The 16,895-nt window shown below is 36.9% G+C and overlaps 1 protein-coding gene across 3 annotated transcripts in view; it reads right to left on the reverse strand.

Annotated features, from left to right (window-relative positions):
- The window catches only part of LOC106869179 (beta-arrestin-1), a 272,032-nt gene that overhangs the window by 78,201 nt on the left and 176,936 nt on the right, over nt 1-16,895 (reverse strand). The gene's annotated exons all lie outside the window — the stretch shown is intronic.

Below are 16,895 nucleotides of genomic sequence, written 5' to 3' on the forward strand. Positions count from 1 at the left end.
AGCATTTATGAAAGCAGAAATAATTTCAAAATATTCTGGGGAAACAGAGTTTGTCAAGACTATCAAATAAGTTCCTTCAAATGTACCTTTACACTATATAAACTTGCGGGTGTAACTGTGTGGATTGGTGCAGGTATAGCTGTGTGGTTGAGAAGTTTGCTTTCTAACAACATGGTTTAAGGCTCAGTCTCATTGTCTGGAACCTTGGGTGTCTTCTACTATAGTTCTAAGCTAACCAAAGCCTTGTGAGTGGGTTTGGTAGATGGAGACTGAAAGAAGCCCATCATGTATGCATGTATACATATATGTGTGTGTGTATTTATGTACATATGTGTGTGTGTGTGAGTCTGAGAGAGTGAATGTTTGTATCTCTTCATCTACACATCACATGATAGTTGTAAATGAGTGTCACTGCCATATAAGCAGTGTCATTCATTTCCAATATTCTGCAACATCGAGTCTGGGAAATATTACCTTGGAAACAGGTGAGGGTTGGCAACAAAAAGGATATCTGGCCATAGAAAATCTGCTTCAATATACTCTGTCTGACCTGTGCAAGCATGGAAAAGTGAATGTTATGATGATGATGACAATGATGATGATGATAATGACGACTATGATGATGACAATGATGATGAAAGACAGCTAATTCTCAAAGGTACATACATGAAGTTCCTGAAGATGTTGGTATAACAGTGAGATTTCCTGGTCATAATGTACATTGCTTAACAATAATTTCATCTTTAGTAAATTAAATAGAAATGACAATTTAAATCAGGCTTTGATTTACTAAAAATTCCACTGACATCTGCAGACTGACTATAAAGAGTAGCAGTAGTTAACAAGCAACACCAGCATTTCATGGAGATTCAACAATTTCTATTGTTACTACTTTAAAAATTATTACAGATATACTACTGCATAAATTCAAACTAACCAAAACAATTTTATCTGGCAAACACGTCAGATTTCTAGCATACTTTTCAGTATCTTAGCCATTATCAATAAAGATGCTATTATTTAGCATAGGTCAGATTTGATCAAACAAACCTATGAATTAAGATGTTCCAGACATTTTTATTCAATCTTTTATAGACATCAGGCATCCAATACTAATGTGACCTTCATTTTTTTTTTTAACCCTTTAGCATTCAGATTTCTTTGTCAAATGTGATGCTTATTTATATACACTGTTTTGAATTAATCATGCATTATCTCGTAGCTACAAGATTTTAATGGTGTGTTTGTATAATTTTAGAATAACATTGTAGGGTAGGGGTGAGAGGCTGGATGTGGTCAGTTTTAACATAAACCAGGTAGAACATTTGGACCAGACATGGCCAGATTAAATGCTAAAGGTTTAAAGATGATAGAATGTGCTTCCAGAGAAATTTAGCTGGTATTTCTAGCAGGATGAGTAACAATCCTAGTAGCTTTTGGAGGTATTTGGTTCTAACTTTAATTCCTCTCACAGACAAAACCATTTTTGTTGATCTTAACAATACTGGTGTTATATTCATCTTCTTTAGTGATGACTTCAGTTTTTTTTAGACAATTGTTTTTTGTTTGTAAATTTATAACAAATCATTTTGTTATCTCTTAACAGCATTTTCTAGATATTTTATCATTTTAAAGTTGCATTATTGTGGGTTTTAGATTATTATTTAATTAATTAAAATTGTTCTGGAAGATAGCTTAGACTAAAATAATTGTTTTTTCAATCACCTAACTTAAAATTTTTCAGTTTCCTGCATACAGTGGTTTAAATTTCCTACTTTTGTTTTTGTTCTGTCAATTACCACCATTTACACACACACACACACACGCAAAGGCATAGATGTGGCTTTATGGTAAAGAAGCTTGTTTCTCAACCATGTGGTTTTGGATTCTTCCATTGTATGGTTCCTTGGGCAAATATCTTCTACAATAGCCCTGAACCAACCAAACTTGTGAGTGGATTTAGTAGATGGAAACTGAAAAAAGCTGGTCATATATATATGTGTATATATGTGTTTGTGCGTACCCTTGTCTAGGCTTTACATAATGGTTGTAAATAAGCATCATCATTGTACAAGCAAAGCTGTTTGTTTTCAGTCTTCCTTGTAAAAAATGTTTAGCTATGGGAAAAAATGAGGGTTGGCAACTAGAAAGCCATCCAGCTGCAGAAAATCTGCCTCAACAAATGCTCTCTGATCCCTGCGAGCATGGAAATCTGGACATTAAATGATGATGATGATTTCTTCAGCAACAAACCATAAGTACTACTCTGAGCATAGAACCCACTATGGTGAAACACTGGCTATGACGGTCAGAACATATGGTTAGAATGAATGAAGAGAGATTTCTCTGTCAGATTCTCTTTAGTGAATTAACCATTAGGAACAGGCCACAAGGTTGTCCTCTCTGCTGTTATAAATACAAGCTACAATCAATCCTGAAAATGGCTGAAATTGAGACAAAATCATGGTAAAGAAGCTCGGAAGTGTTTCAGATGTGTAACACTATCACCACCTAATGACCTTTTTAAAGTTACCACAACCACGACTTCTGCCAACTCTTTTTTGCTATTCTTGTTCGAGCCTCTTTTGTGTAAGGATTGTCCTTGTCAGTCATTAATACTATCAACATGGAGAACCCACTTAATTGAGAGGAAACTGACATTCTTGGACATGGAAAGCAACTAGTAATGTATGTATGTACATGTGCTTTAGCAAGTAGTCATAGATATGTAGTTATACCAACAAAACATTGTTATATTACACCCTACTTAAGCATGAATAGCATGCATGCAGCTGGAGCTCTCACAATCATTCCAAATGCCTGGTCTCACTATCAAGGAGTGCATTCAAACAACTAACCCTTCTGTTAATGGTCAGAAGACTCTTCATCCTCCAAAAGCTATTCACTTTCTACAAAGCTCAAAGAGGTTCAGAAGGAAATCTTGCTTTCAAATCTGGGAGGGTGCTGCTGCATACAGGTACTCTAGACCATATATAGAAAAGGGCCATCTGACTGATTGATATAAATTCCCTCACAGACATGCTCTGGCTTCTGGTTCACAGCTGTGCTGTCACCTCTCTCCTACATTTTCTATTGCTTCTATAATGGCCTTTGCTCTAAAGAGCTCTTCTTTCCTACGATGTTGGCTCGCTGGAACTCCCTCCCTACTTATGTTTTATATACTTTAATTTTTTACTTTATTCTTTTATTTTGTTTCAGTCATTTAACTGCAGCCATGCTGGATCACTGCTTTTAGTTGAACAAATTGACCTCAGGACTTATTCTTTGTAAGCCTAGTACTTATTCTATTGGTTTCTTTTGCCGAACCACTAAGTTATGGGACATAAACACACCAACATCGGTTGTCAAGCAACGGTGGGGGGACAAACACAGACACACAAACATACATATATATATGATGGGCTTCTTTCAGTTTCCATCTACCAAATCCACTCACAAGGCTTTGGTCAGACCGAGGTTATAGTAGAAGACACTTGCGCAAAGTGCCACGCAGCAGGACTGAACCCGGAACCAAATGGCTGATAAGCAAGCTACTTTATTTCATAAATATTTGCCATAATATTTATGAAATAAAGTAGCTTGCTTACCAACCACCTGGTTCCAGGTTCAGTCCCACTGCGTAGCATTTTGCGCAAGTGTCTTCTACTATAACCTACTTACCACACAGCCACTCCTGCACCTATAGCTACTTACCACACAGCCACTCCTGTGCCTATTAGCTACTTACCACTCAACCACTCCTGCACCCATATATATATTTATCTATATCATCATCTAATAATAGATCTCTGAACGAGGAATAAACACTAGCTGCACGACAAAGTGAAGTACAGTAGCATTCACCCTTAGTGGTTAGCCGCATTAAAGTGGCAAATATACTTCATGTTGTTGTGCAGTTACTGTTTATACCTCATTCAGAGATTTATTTTTGTTCGTTTACACTTTTTCGAGATCAGTGACTTTTCGTCACTGGGAAAAGGATATATGTATTTGCATCGGGACCCCTTCGCATTGAAGACCGGTGATTGTTGTGCGCTGACGAAAGGTAAATACCCAGAAACCCGGGTCCATGCGTATCACGTCAGGCCGACGATGGGAAGGATGACTTCCCTTTGCAAATACTGATAGGGCACAGAAAGTGTGTCAATAGTCAGGTAGAGGTGTTCTCATGGGGCTACAAGCTACAGTAGCATTCACCCTTAGTGGTTAGCCGCATTTAAGTGGCAAATATACTTCAGGTATATCATCATCATCATCATTAAACATTCACTCACTGGCATGGGCTGGATGACTTGAAAGGATCTGATGAGTCAGAAGACGGCATCATAGACTAATGTCTGTTTCAGCATAGTTTCAATGACTGCATGCTCTTCCTAATGCAAACCCATTTACAGAGTGTACTGAGTGCTTTTTTTGATGGCATTAGCTCTAGTGAGGTTGCTTTGAATCTTGTAAAACTAAAGAGCTTACAACTCAGAAGAGAGAATGAGAGAAAGAGTGAGAGAAAGAGAGAAAGAGAGGGAAGAGCGACGATTTAAAGCAAGGTGGTAAGAGAAACAGAGTAGATACTATTAGGGGTGGGGGTACTGAAATAACAGGAGAAAAAGAAACGATTAGGGTCAGTTGTTACTTAGAAAGGGACAGTAATGAGGGTGATGAGTAATGAAGGGACAGAGTAATGAGGTGCATTATGTAGAAGGGGACCAGAGCTATCCCACAATATAAGGGCAAGTATGGATGGAAGGTGTAGAGGAAAGGAACATGAAAGAGAGAAAATAGATGAGTGTGGCAGGGTTCCAGAGAGAGAGAGAGAGAGAGAGAGAAAGAGAGAGAGAGAGAGAAAGAGAGAGAGAGAGAGAAAGAGAGAGAGAGAGAGAAAGACTGTGGTCATGCTGGAGCATCACCTTGGAGGGTTCAACTGAATAAATTGACCCCAGGACTTCTTTCCTTTTTTTTTTTGTTTTTGTTTTTTAAAGTCTGGTACTTTTTCTATTGGTCTGTATTGCTGAACCACTAAATTATGGGTCTATAAACAAATAAACACTGGTTTTAAGCGAGGAGGAATTGGGTGGAGGCAAATACACCTTGTGCTTATTTTACAAAAACTAGAGAAATGAAAGGCAAAGTCAATCACAGTTGAATGTGAACTCAGAAAATAGAAGGATCAGACTAAAAATGACAAGAACTGCAATTGTCAGTAATAGCTGTAGCCTGATTAGATGTGAATATTATGGTGCTTTTGATAGCTTAAAAATAAATCAACCTAGCATTTTGATCAATAAGATAATAAATAAATAACTTGCAAAAGTAAAAAGATGGTAGTGAAATGGGATGGGTGTTAATAAATAATGTAAGAATGAAATAAGAGAAAATTCATGAAGAAGGGAATAAATTTTGATTAAGGAGTGTGAATTGTGAGAGCTATTAAGTTGCTTAATATGGCTGGATATAAAATGCTAATGAGCAAAATAGATTAAATTAACTATTTATCTCTTTAAATCGATGTTTTAACAAGAATTGTTGCAGAAAAGCTTGCAGCAGTTGCAGTAGTGGTTATATCCAGTAAACTTTCAGCTGAGAAAAGTGACCCAAATATATATATATGTGTATATATTCTGCTATTCTTTTACTTGTTTCAGTCATTTGACTGCAGCCATGCCGGAACACCATCTTGAAGGATTTTAGTTGAACAAATTGACCCCAGGACATATTTTTTAAGCCTAGTATTTATTCTATTGGTCTCTTTTACTGAACTGCTAAGTTACGGGGGTGTAAACACACCAACACTGGTTGTCAAATGGTGATGGGGGTGACAAATACACACACATGACAGCTTCTTTCAGTTTCAGTCTATCAAATCCACTCACAAGGCTTTGGTCAGCCCAAGGCTATAGCAGAAGACACTTGCCCAAGGTACCATGCAATAAGACTGAACCTGGAACTATGAGATATATGTATAGGTTGTCTGAAGTAATGTACAAATTTTGTGTAGTAAGAAAAAGAAGGTGGTCGGAATTTTGGATAATTCTTTATTAGTGCGTTTGGTCATTCACGGGGACTCTTCAGACAAGTTTTACGGAAAAATTTTACTGTAAAACTTACCTGAAGAGTTTATCTGAAGATAAAGAATTATCCAAAATTTTGACTACCCCACTTTTCTATATATATATATATATATATATATATATATATATATATATATATATATATATAAGTTAAAAAAAACAATAACAAAAAAAACCACAAAGTGAGGACGTGATACGGATAGTGTTATTGGACGCTCGGGAAAGGAAAGAGAGAGTGTATGACGTTTCGGGCGTAGCCCTTATATATATATACACACAGGTATGGAAATATTTTACTCTGAAATGCATAATAATAATGCCGAATAGCATAAATAGGATACAACATCCTTATATTGCAGAAAAATTTGTTAGCAGCCAGCCATGAGACAAACTCATTTTAACTTTTTTTAAATATATCAGTAAAAAGAGGAGGAGCAGTGCTCAAGGCTTTTATAGAGTATCTCAGCCTGGTGAGATTGATATAGTTGATGCTTATCTTAAACTTCTATAGATCAATGTCCACAAATGAAATGTGGATAGAGAGGGTATTTCAGGGAGTTTCTATTCTAAGGGGAAATGCTTGGGAAAAGTGTTTCATATAAGATTTGGATGGAGGTGTAACAAAGTACGAAGAATAAAAGAGCAAAAGAGTGAGTTTAAATGAAGTTGGTATACAATTTGCTTTTCAGAGGAATGGGGACATAGTAGCAGAAGAAAACAGATGTTAAGACATTAGTTGTGCATGTTGTAGTGTTGTTGTTTGCACTCCGTCACTTACGGCGTCGAGGGTTCCAGTTGATCCGATCAACGGAACAGCCTGCTCGTGAAATTAACGTGCAAGTGGCTGAGCACTCCACAGACACATGTACCCTTAACGTAGTTCTCGGGGATATTCAGCGTGACACAGTGTGACAAGGCTGACCCTTTGAATTACAGTCACTACAGAAACAGGAAGTAAGAGTGAGAGAAAGTTGCGGTGAAAGAGTACAGCAGGGTTCGCCACCATCCCCTGCCGGAGCCTCGTGGAGATTTAGGTGTTTTCACTCAATAAACACTCACAACGCCTGGTCTGGGAATCGAAACTGCGATCCTATGACCGCGAGTCTGCTGCCCTAACCACTGGGCCATTGCGCCTCCACTGGAGGTAGTGTAGACATTTAGCTAAATGTGTTGCAAGAAGGAGAGATTTGGTTGCTACTTCTAGGAGGTAGAATGAGAATGGAGAGGCTTATTGGTTCATGTGAGATGGCTGTAACTTATGAGTGTGTGATTTGGGAAGATGGACTTTTTGAGAGACAATGCTGAAGGTTTTGGTGTTGTTGAGAGCAGCAACATTATTTTTGCAGCAATTTTTAGTAGCAGAAGACTACTGGTTTATGACATAGTGGGGGAGGTGGGGAGAAAGAAAGAAGAAGGAGGGAGAGGAGGAGGAGGGGGAGGAGGAGGAGAAGAAGAAGAAGAAGAAGAAGAAGAAGAAGAAGGAGATGATGATGATGATGATGATGAAGATGATGATGATGATGATGATGCTTACTGTTTCCAAAACTTTTGAGACATTAGAAGTGAGGGCAATAGGATGATTGATAATTCAGAGTCAGAAAACTTGTTCTTGGAAATGAGACAAATAGGTTGGTTTTCTATTTACTGGAACAGTTCCCCGTAGAGAGGAAGATTTAAGAGTTTGGTGAGGACAGGGGCTAGCTATGACATACATTTGTTGAGTGTAACAGAAGAGATAATGTCAAGGTATATCACTTGTGTACTGGAATCAATAGTGAATTTTTAAAAGTATGTATAAGATAGTGAGACCAGTAGATTAAAGGCAGTAAGTTAAGGAAGTGCTTTGTTGTGTGCATGTGTGTGGTGCATGCGCACACATAGTCAAACATGAAATGTAATATATTTATATGTTGCTTAGGAAGCTATGTTGGTTGAGGCTTGGTAGATGGATCCCTCTGCAAAGTTTATGGAGACCCTATTGGCAAGCGAGCAGAAGACCCAGCTACAATTTGGGATGCAAGAAAATTGGTTGGCTGTGTTGCGCAAAATCACATTTTACTTTCCTGGTGATTATTTTGCAAGTATTACAGTGGTAGGTAAATGCTTTTAAATTTGAGGTAGCAGGTGGGTGACTTCTTTCAGCTGACGTAAACTATCCTTCACTTGTACTACCAAGAAGTTAAGGTCTTGGTCTCCTGGTTATACAGCAATGAATTCAAAACTTATTTAGCATAGATCCCTGCTTGTTTCAGTCTCAATAACTATCAACAAGTTTTACTTTTACATAACAGCTGTGAGATTAGGAGCAGGGAAAGGATTATGTTGTAAAAATATACTTGCTTCAATGATATAAAGCTACAATAAAACAAGCAAAAAAACAAACAGAAAACAAAATCACAATGAGATATTAAAAGAAGAATTATTTAAAATGAAATCAAAGTTAGAAATATTTTTAATGAGGTGTTAAAAGGTACTATTATATTGATTTTTGAAATATGATTATATGTAGTAATATGGATTCAGTAAATACTGGATTAAAATTCATGATAATTATACATTTACTGAGTTTATACATCGCTATCATAATGTGTATATGTGTGTGTGAGTGAGACAAATAGACAAGAGCGAAAGTAAATATGGAATAAAATGCATGTATATGTAGATGTATGTATCAGAGAGTGAGAAAGACAGGGAATGAATGTAAGATCAAGGAAAAATAAGAGAGAATGAATGAAGCACTGAATGAATATGAATATAAGAGTGGGTATGTGTGTGCGTGCATATAAACATACTACACAGACAAAGATTGAAAATTTATATTATAAACAACAGGAGATTGTAGTTTAAAGAATTGACATACGAGACAACATACAGCTGACGACCATATGTGGAAATAGATAGCAGTGTGAGAGTACACAAGTTTACATGTATTCTTGTCTTTTGAATAGAATGAAAGGAAGTTGATGAATCAGTTCAGTGAAAGCCAATGTTTGAATCAAACTGCTGGACTTTCAGAAAAGCATTATTTTTTCTACAGCACCTGGATAAATGAATACAATCCATTTTCAGAAAAGTTATATTCCTAAACCAACAGATGAGTCTCATTATGATCACTCTAACAACAAGTGATAACAGCCAGGTCTCTCTCAAATCATATTCTATCACCTTAGAAAATTAGATAAAAAAATGAGGTGGTCATAGATGGATTGACTTTGAGAAGAGGTCTGCTTGATCAGGCTTGAACTAAGGTTAAACAACAATAACAAGAGTTATAGTCTATATGTATTGTTATTATATTAAAATCATGGATGGTCAATTAGTAGAGTTAGTACATTGCTTGATAAAATGCCTGGTGGTATCACTTTACATTTTGAGTTCAGATCCACCAGGATCAATTTTACTCTGTCTCTTTCCAGGTGGGTCTTAAAATAAGAAGCAATTAAGTACTGGGGTCAATAAGCTTGCTTTCAAACTTTGTGGTCTTGAGTTCAATCCCATTGTTTGGCACTTTGGACAAATGTTTTCTACTATAGCCCTGGGCCAACCAAAGAATTGTGAGTGGATGTAGTAGATGGAAACTGTAAGAAGCTTATCATATATACATATATATATATATATATATAATAAAATGAGATAACAAAGGAATAAACAATTGTCTTATGAACTTCATTAACTTACAGCTGTTTCTGCCATAAGATGCAGTGGGCTCATAGTTAAGTGCCTGAGTATCACCTTATAGCTTCATCAGAACCTCGAATATGAAGTGCAATTTATTTGGGAAAAGAATTACATTTATGCATATATATATATATAGGAAAAAGCATTACTAGTGAGAAAGCAAACACATACATGGGGAATGAAAACCAAGAACTCCTCCCATTGAGTTCTACACCAGGTTATTAGTCTCGCAATACCTAAGCAAAATACACACACACATGAGTGTGTGCCTGTGAATGTGTGTATATGCTTGTTTTGATACCATATGAGGTTTGTAAGTGAGCATCACTGTCATACAAGCAACATTGTTAGTTTCCAGTCTTCTATGAAAATCATGTCTGGCCATGGAGAAACATTATCTTGCTTGGAAACAGGTGAAGGTTGGGGACAAGGTCATCCAACCATAAAAAATATCCACCTCAACAAATTCTGTCTGATCTATGCAAGCGTGGAAATGTGGCCATTAAAGCAATGATGAAGATGATGATGATGATGCTGCTTTACACTTCTCCATAATTTGTTGCTTTGAGCCTACATAGAAAAATCACTATATCGTACTCATGAATATGAAAGAGATATTAGTTTCATTGTTTTAACATCCAATTTTTCAAGATAGTATGAGACAGTATATAACATCTTATCTTGTTTTTTAGTTTGTTTTTGCTATTACATCAAGACCATGCTAGAGCATTATTTCAGTGGTTGCCTGATCTAAATTTATCATTGTTCTAACTATAAACTGGAGAGTTTCCATTGTCTACTCATTGTATTTCTATAACTAATTGACATTAAATTCAACATAATTGTCTCTGTATTGTGTATATATATAGCATTGATTTTGCAAATGGATATATAAAACAGACAGTTTTCAATTAATTTCTTTCCCAACATTGCAGATCTTACTACATAACATCTCAGGTAAGTGTCTTCAACCATGGTTCAACCATGGCCCCTGGTTCACCAAAGACATGTAAGGGAAATTTGGTAGATAGTAAGTATGTGGAAACTTATCACAGGGACTGTTTCTATTCTTAGATGGGTGACATAATCCATTGCAACGTTTACCATCACTATCTGATCTAAGGGTGTTTTATGCAGAATCCACTTAGTTGTAGGCATTCATATCAGGTGTCTGGTCAGGGGATAAATTCCTCCCACAAATCTCAAAGGCTATAAAAAGAGTCACAGAAGTTACATTAAGCCAGTAAAAAACAAAAAAAACAACCCCTTTATAATCATTGCATGTATCTTTCCAGTAAAAGGAAATTATAAAATTGTACAGCTCACAATCAAATATTTCATGCCAATATGTTGTTGGCACTCCGTCGCTTATGACGTCGAGGGTTCCAGTTGATTCGATCAACGGAACAGCCTGCTCGTGGTATATGGTTTTCATGTTAGTAAGAGGTAATATGTGGATTCTAGGTTGGATCAGAATCCACAGATGTCAGAGTATATGAGGGAGAATTTTCCAGTGGATTCAGTTTTAGTTTTTGGCATCTAATGTAAAGGGCGTTGGTGTATCATGAGACCAAGATAACCCAATATATAACCCTAAGCTGGGAGCCAGGCTGGAAATTTTGTAACAGGGTAAAGAGACCCACAGGCTAGGATTTGATATTAAACCAGGTAACAGAATGTATTGCCCCACCAAAAAGGAGGCGGCGGCCACCACCACCACTACCACACTGTCACCACCACCACCACTACCACACTGCCACCACCACCACCACTACCACACTGCCACCACCACCACCACCACTACCACACCGCCACAGCCAACAACAACATCATCATCAAACAGTATTTTTTTGTGACACTTAAGCAATTTTTATTTCTAAATATTTTTTAAAGGAAGTGGGTATTTTAACTTGCAAAGTTAATTGCAAGGACATTCATGATTTTTTGAATTTTGTATCAAGGACATTTATTGAAGTAAAACCAAGAGAATCAACAACAAAAAGAAAAACCAAAAAGATTTTTAAGCACAAGATGAGCTTAAAATTCAGATCAAAGCAGAGTTGTTCTGATGTTGCATAATTGGCAAAAAAAAAAAAAATTGGTAAAACTCAGCTGAGGTGATAAAATGAACTCTTGTGAATCAAATTGATTTTTGTCAGTTTGTTTTTATATAGGTCATAATTCATTGAGAGATATGTTTATGCCTTGTAATTTCTGTCGAAAATGACACAAAAAATCCATGGCTGTGAGGTTAAGAAGCACATTTTGAAACTGATCTAGGGTTCAAGGTGTCACACATCTTGGGCAAGTGTTCTACTATATTCCTAGGCTGACCAATACATTGTGAGTGAATTTGATAGATGGATACTGTGAAGAAACCCGTCATGTGTGTGTGTGTGTGTGTGTGTGTGTGTGTGCATGTGTTTGTCCTCCATCACCACTTGACAACTGTTGCTCATTTGTTTAAGGCCCTGATAACTTGGCAGCTCAGAAAAAGTGACTAATAGAATAGGTTTTTTTTTTTTAAAAAAAAGAAGGAATTGAGGTTCATTTGTTCAGTTTAATCCTTTAAAGCAGTGCCCTAGCATGGCCATAGTTCAAAGACTGAAACAAGTAAATGATAGAAAATTTGTCATATTTTTTTTTGCCAAATAATAATAATATGGCGGTGCCCCAGCATGGCCACAGCTCATGAGCTGAAACTAGATAAAAAAATAAAATGAAAATAATAATAATAATAATAATAATAATAATCGTAGTAGTAGTAGTAGTAGTAATAATGATGATTTCAAATTTTGGCACAAGGCCAGTAATTTTGAGGGAGGGGTTATGTCAATTACATTGCTCCCAATACTCAACTGGTACTTATTTTATCGACTCTGAAAAGATGAAAGGCAAAGTCAACTTAGGCGAAATTTGAACCCAGAACATAAAAATGGCCAAATGCTGCTAAGTATTTCAACCAGTGTGCTAACAATTCTACCAGCTAGCCACCTTGATGATAATGATAATGATAAGAAGAAGCAGCAGACTGAAGTGAGTAGGTAATACTCAGGGAGCATTGAGCTAATGAGGTCTTCTATGTAGATGTTCAATCAGCTAGAAATAGCAACCAAATCTCTCCAAAATCACATCCTACCATCATAAAAAAATAAGGAAATTACACAATGTCTGAAATGAGGGTAGGATGTTCATAGCTGGACCCTTTTGATCAAAACCCTACTTAATCAGAACTAACTTTAGCTTATATAACAAAGGGTATTTTTTCACTAACTCTTTCCAACAGGATTTAAACTTAATACTGTGAGGGATGAAACGAAAGACTGCAATGAATCAAGAAGACTTCTTTTGTATCCAATCTGTTTTAGTCTAATCTATACTACTGTTCTATTTTGCTCTGTGTATGGATTTTTTCTTCTAAACTTACTGGATTTGAGGGAAAGGGCAGCCCCTATGATCTTGCAAATCTTTCTAGACTGGTGGGACTGACGCCATTAATGTTCCACTTTTCCTAAGGGGAAAAACATGAACAGAGAAGGTTGATGTTTTGAGAATGGGAGTGGCAATAGTGATTAGTGTGGAGCCCAGGGGTGTTGGACGCAACCAAGGTTAATATTTAATTATGGAACAAAACTGAAGACATAATCTATTATATACATAGCATTTGTATTCTCAAGACTAATGATTTATAACCTACGGAATGAAGTTGAAGATATAATCTGTTATGGACATAACATTTATATTGTTTATATTATTCATTAGACTACTGATTAAGACCACCTGATTGTTGCCAGGGCCATGGATTGGCTCCCGTGCTGGTGGCACGTAAAAAGCACCATTCGAGCGCGATCATTGCTAGCATCGCCTTACCAGCACATGTGCCGGTAGCACATGAAAAACAGCATTCAAGCGTGGTCATTGCCAGTGCCACCGGACTGGCTCCCGTGCAGGTAGCATGTAAAAAACATCTTTTGAGTGTGGTCGTTGCCAGAACTGCCTGACTGGCCCTTGTACCGGTGGCATGTAAAAGCACCCACTACACTCACGGAATGGTTGGCATTAGGAAGGGCATCCAGCTGTAGAAACTTTGCCAGATCAGATTGAGCCTGGTGCAGCCTTCTGGCTCGCCAGTCCTCAGCCAAACCGTCTAACCCATGCCAACATGGAAAGCAGACATTAAATGACAATGATGATGATGTGCTTGAGAAGAAGATCCATCAAGCCAGGTGAAACCATAGTTGTGACAGATATTGGTGTCATGCAAATTGATACCTGTGTCAGTGGCATGTAAAAGCACCCATTACATTCTTGGAGTGGTTGGCATTTGGAAGGGCAGCCAGATGTAAAAACCATGCCAAATCAGACTAGAGTCTGGTGCAGCCCCTAAGCTTACCAGCCCTGGTCAAATCGTCCAACCCATGCCAGCATGGACAATGGATGTTAAATGATGATGTGGATGACATGCATGCATAGAGAGAGAGAGAGAGAGAGAGAGAGAGAGAGAGAGAGAGCGAGAGAGAGAGAGAGAGAGAGAGAGAGAGAGAGAGAGAGAGAGAGAGAGAGAGAGCAGTTGATTATTAGAAACATCAGCCAAAGAATGTAGAAAGGATGACAATAATGGTTTGAACAAGATCTGGGTGAAAAATGCCATGTGGATGATACTGGTAAAGAGGGACAATAAGGAAGGAAGGTGAAATGAAACTTCAGAATGTTGAGTTTTCCAGAAGAGATGCCAAAACACTGAAATTATTGACCAAATACTTTGTAGTAGACATATCCAATATAAATCAGCATGGAAAACAGATGTTAAAATGATGAAGTTGCTAGGTAGACGCTTAACACAACTTTCTTTGCAAAAAGATCTCATGTCTAATTAACTAACCATATATGTTGGCAGTAAAATTCTCTAGTACCTCAACATCTTATCTCATAAATTATATTTTTACTGAACTTTACTTTTGCTTATTATTACTTTTTCCTTTTATTTTAGATATTTAAAAAAATGTTTTCAAAGATTTGTAGTTTCAATAAATTTTATTTCTAAAACTATATAATTATAATTAAAAGTATAGCATATATCTCAAGAACATGCCCGAAGGTGAAATAGTATTTTAAAAAAATTGTTTTTGTTTTTACTTAATACTGTTAGCAACAAGAACCATGCTAAGATAGATGCTCTTGTATTGAATTTACAACAAACATTCATGTTACAGATTCATGAAATTCAATACAGAAATATGATGCTTAATGAGATAAGCAAAACAAATGCAGTCTCAATATATCATTAAAAACTATATAGGACTGATGGACAAACAAGACAAGTTTACAGCATAGTAGCTGAAGTATTTGGTTAAATTAGCTCACTCAAATTCAGACTTATAGTAATGGACACTTTAAGAAATGTTGTTAAAGCTTAGCCAAAGAAGAGACCCAAAAAGAGCACACAGGCTACTTGCCTCTGAGGCAGGAAGTAACTAAGACCTGATAGAGGATACAGAGGACTGCAGACAGACTTCATAGTGTTGTTGGCATGATAAAATGATAAAAGTATATCAGGTCATAGAAACCATGCCAAAAATAGAACATGCAAATGAAACATGGGCTGTGCAAAGCACATCACAAACTACTCATCTTGGAGAGCCATAGTTCCAATAAAGAACTAATACAATGTAGAAAGTCTTTTTAGTTCTGTTGCAGATAACCTATTTAGCATGATACAATGTCCCCAGTAACATGCTTTAAAGTAGTCGGTGACAGTAAGGTCATCCAGCTGTATGTAGAAATATGCTACAAATGGAATATACAAATATGATATTGACTCCACAGGCTGTATCAAAGGCTACCCAACTATAAGGCAGTAGCTCAAAGAACTGAGCCAGTCTTTTCACAGATAACTTCTCTAGTGCTGGTGGTAACCCAGTCTACACAATACGACGTACACAATGATAAAGTTGGCTAATTCTTCTGTTGCTGGGTGTGTCAAATGATGTTCTGAGTTCAAATTTCACCGAGGTCAACTCTGCCTTTCATCCTTTTGGAGTTGATAAATTAAGTACCAGTGAAACACTGCAGTTAACATAATTGGCTAGTCCCCTCCCACAAAATGTCAGGCCTTCTGCCTTCAGTAGAAAGGGTTATTATTATTAATAGTAGTAAGGTGGTGAGCTGGCAGAATTATTAGTGTGCTGGACGAAATGCTCAGTGGTATTTCACCTGTCGCTATGTTCTGAGTTCAAATTTTGCTGAGGTCGACTTTTCTTTTTATCCTTTTATGATCAATAGATTAAGTACCAGTGAAACACTAGGGTCGATGTAATCGACTAGTCACCTTCCCACAAATTTCTGGCCTTGAGCCTTCAGTAGAAAGGATTATTATTATTATGTTCATTTCACTTCTCAGAGCTCTTGATTTCACAAGCTCCAGCAGTATGGCCTAGAGGTTAGGGTGTTGCACTCGTGATTGCAAGATCATGGTTTCAATTCGAAGACCAGGTGGTGCATTGTGTTCTTGAGCAAAGCACTTCATCTCATGTTGCTCTGCAATCACTTTGACTCCTGATGCATGGTACACTGTGCACCTGTTCAAGCAACATCAATTTGATGGAGAGAGTGAGCTAATGTACAGCACATACATTTGATTGCTATAAACAAATCATTTGTGCAGGCCATTCAACAAAAGCTGAACACTCATATGTTGTCTTTCACAGGAGAGAATCCATTATCATCATCATCATTATTATTATTATTATTATTATTATTATTATTATTAGTAGTAGTAGTAGTAGGTCATTTGGCAAACAGCTGAACACTCATACATTGTCTCCGATAGGTGAGTCCACCATCATCATCATTATTATTATTATTATTATTATTATTATTATTATTATTATTATTATTATTATTAAGGTGGCGAGCTGGCAGAATCATCAGCGTGCTGGATGAAATGCTTTGCAGTATTTCGCCCGTCACTACTTTCTGATTTCAAATTCCACTGAGGTTGACTTTGCCTTTTATCCTGTCAGGGTCAATGAAATAAGTACCAGTTATGCACTGGGGTTGATGTAATCGATTAGACCCCCCCCCCAAAGTTTCATGCCTAGAGTCAAAAGGATTATTATTATTATTATTATT

The sequence above is a fragment of the Octopus bimaculoides genome, chromosome 5, assembly GCF_046866305.1.
Source record: "Octopus bimaculoides isolate indiv1 chromosome 5, ASM4686630v1, whole genome shotgun sequence".
NCBI lineage: Eukaryota > Metazoa > Mollusca > Cephalopoda > Octopoda > Octopodidae > Octopus > Octopus bimaculoides.